Source organism: Cyprinodon variegatus, unplaced genomic scaffold, assembly GCF_000732505.1.
Source record: "Cyprinodon variegatus isolate N-32 unplaced genomic scaffold, C_variegatus-1.0 Scaffold219, whole genome shotgun sequence".
NCBI lineage: Eukaryota > Metazoa > Chordata > Actinopteri > Cyprinodontiformes > Cyprinodontidae > Cyprinodon > Cyprinodon variegatus.
In genome coordinates this window covers 273,587-276,953 of record NW_015150672.1, presented here as the reverse complement: position 1 = coordinate 276,953, position 3,367 = coordinate 273,587, and positions in this window count along the sequence as shown.

The following is a 3,367-nucleotide window of genomic DNA, read 5'->3' as shown; positions in this document are numbered from 1 at the left end:
AAATTACGGAGATCCTCTTTATTTTGATTCTGCCTTCCATTACAAAGTAAATACTAAGTGGCTCTTTGCAGCTCCTTCGGATGTTATCATCCCAATAAATGGCTTCAGATTCTGCCTCCCTATCTACCAGTGCGCTCAGTAGGTTGGTATCACTAAATAAATCCTAATTTCATGACTCTAAGGTGCTTCGAGTAATATATTGTTGTGTAATCTAAAATTAATTTCATTAGTTCTTCATGTATTGTAAAAAAAAAAATGGAAGAAAAAAGATCTGCATTTGGCAAACTTATAACCTGTAAACTGAGTTGTTTTTAATCACCACAATAAGTTTGTGTGACTGAAATGTATAATTACTTTGAAGTAAAACTTTAAAATGTAGTTGTTTTTAAATAGGTACTTTGTAAATACAGTAGATAAAAACTATAAAAAAAAAAAACAACAGAATAACCAAGCCCCTGCTTTAGCATATTTAACCAATTAGTAACTTAAGCTGAAAATATTAATTCTCATAGGTTACAGTTTATTGGTTTATTTTGGTGGCTGAAAGAGTGTGTATGTGTGCTTAATAACAGTATAGTTATTATTCTTTAATGAAAATTAATAACCTTGAGTGCTGCTTCGACAGTTGGACTGTGTCTGAGTGAACCCTACAGCTAGGAACATTTTGAAATTTTAGCTGATTTAAACTACAAAAAAATAAGCTAAAGCAGGAAGTCCAACTGACTAGATTCTAGCCCTCCACTCCCCTGAGAACTACATGATTTTCCTACAAACCCTATGTGATATTGCATGCATCTGACTACCAAAAATAAGAAAATAGTATCCTTTTTTTGAATTACTAAGATTTCAAAGATCTTAACAGTCCCAAAGCCAAAATAATCAATGTTTTTTCTGCCCTCTGCCCTTTAAATCAAATAGTAAATGTTTTTTACATGAAATATACCATTCATTTTTTTAACAGTTTTCACAGACCATTTGATTAAAAAAAAAAACTCAGTCTGTTCAACAAGTGTTAACTTTTAACTTTTGTATTAAAGCTAATATGTTAAAGGTTTTTGAATAATTGCTTATAATATTAGTAATTGCTGAATCCGTACCTTCTTTGGATAAAAAAGTTAATTCTCTTGAACAGAGTCTGAGTTCTTCTCAGTGCGAGGCATCAGCCTCTGGTTTGCACCTAATTACACACAGACTGAAAGGGCCTCCCCAGAAAATCAATGAACATTGCTCTGCTCTGAGACATATTTATTAGGAGGACGGACTCCACTTAACACCACTTAACAAATGCATTCATGGCTGGGCAATGACCTTGCTCTTTGCCCTACAGATTCTTTAGCATATTGAGGAGCAAAGCATAATGATTCTTTGATGAGTATGTGAGAAATAAAAAAAGAAGAAAGCACATATCCCTCAGGGGACATAATGGAAAATGGGATCCTCTGGGAAAAGTTAATGATCAGCCGCCTTGAGGTGTGATTTCATTCCAGACAGAATCCCTGATCTACAGCTATGAATTGAAAATGGCTAATGCATGAAACTAAACCTATCAGACTTAATCGTTCTCTGTGGATCATTCTGTGTCACAGTCCATGCAAAGTGCAGGAAACCTGAGTCTGTTTTCATCTGGGAAGCAGCTTTATTTGGAGAAGAGAAATGTATTAATCACCAGTCGCTGTCACCAAACAAGCCGTGGCACAACAGGTGATATGGAAATGCTTTCAGACTCTCTAGGAGTGAGTAATGCTCATAAACAAACAAAACAAATGGTGTTTTTCATCTCTTTCACCAGCATACACCAAACACGCAATGCTCAACAGCAGAGACAAGTGGGTTGAATTAATAAGCACACTTGGATCAAACAGAGCTGGTTGTGTTTACAAAATTTTGGAAGTTTGGCTTAAATAACAAGGCATTGTGTTGGAAAATATTTTTGCAATTGTGTGTTTAATATCTGCGTTTCAATTGTATGCTTCATATGATGAACCAGACTAAATGTAAGATTAAATGTGTAATTTAGTCTGGCCCAGATGAATGAGACATAGGAACATTGTTGATGAGAACAACCCGTTGTATTTCAAACAATGTCTGTGCCTATTAGCCAACGCTCTGACCAATGAGCGCAACTGACTGTGATGTAGTAAGCGCGACAGTAAGCTGGTGGGGGAGTGTAAACAAACAGCCTTTCGGTAAAAATACGTCCTTCTAAAAAATGAATCATAGACCAGGAAATGCAGGAACAGAGATTAACATGGGAGGTAACACAGGAGGTAATGAAGACAAATGGTGTGTTTAAAATGACAGCAGGGTCCTCCGGAGCACCCAGCCTACCTGGACTGGCTTGCTCAGACTCACAATGAATCACAGGATACCCTAGGCTAAAAAGTTTCAATGAAGCTCACGTTTCAATGAAAACCCAAAGTTTAATCCTTCCAAAACTGATTCCAAAGCTGAGTCAAAAATCGCCATCAGAGCCAGCGGTCCTTCACTCTGCAGAGAGAGGGCCGCTGCAGACTGGCTGTGGTTAGCCCTGGCTGCTGTTAGCCTTGGAGCTCAGCTGTCCTCCCAGCTTTGGAAATTGTTTTTTTTAACTAAGCATTAAATTGGTAAATGGACCATATAGTGGCCTCAAATTATCTTAAAACATACTTTTATTGAACAACAGAAACAGAAAAGAGAACTTTTAACTTTCAATGGAGAGCTCCATTGAAATCTGCTCCTGCAGCGCTACTGTTCAATAGTTGTTGCCATCTTCCTTGTTGTGCTTTCTCCAGTGTTGCACAGCTTTGTCGTCACGCCCTCAAAACCCCGCCCGCTTTGCATCCAAAAATTCAAAACACATCTCTGCGTTGTGATTGGCCCCCCAGTTCTAGGGCCTGGGGCATTGATCGAGGCTAGACCAAACTCGCAGGCAAAAATGATTTGGGACGATTTTGGGGCTAGTTTACTAGGCTAATGAAGCTCAGCCCACCGTCTACAGGCTGACTAACTTCATCCATCTCCACTCCACCACCAGTTTCAGGCTTGGGGGAAATGGTCCTATTCTTTGCTCCTGTTCATGCATATCAATCAAAATTCAACGCTTTGTTTCCTGCCCAGGTCTGAACACCAAAGACTAAGTAATTGTATCAATAAATTTCTTCTAATTGTCTTTTCTCTCCATGTGAGTTTTTCCAGGTTGAAAAAGCATAATGTCCAGTTAGTAAAGTAAATAGGCTTTAAAGGAAACAAAATGGCTGGGATCATATCTGTAGACATCTAATATCTATCCCTAACCCAGTGGTTCCCAAAGTGTGGGGCGCGCCCCCTAGGGGGGGCGCAATGCCATTGCAGGGGGGGCGCGGGAAGCGGTATGGATGAATGAAGAAAA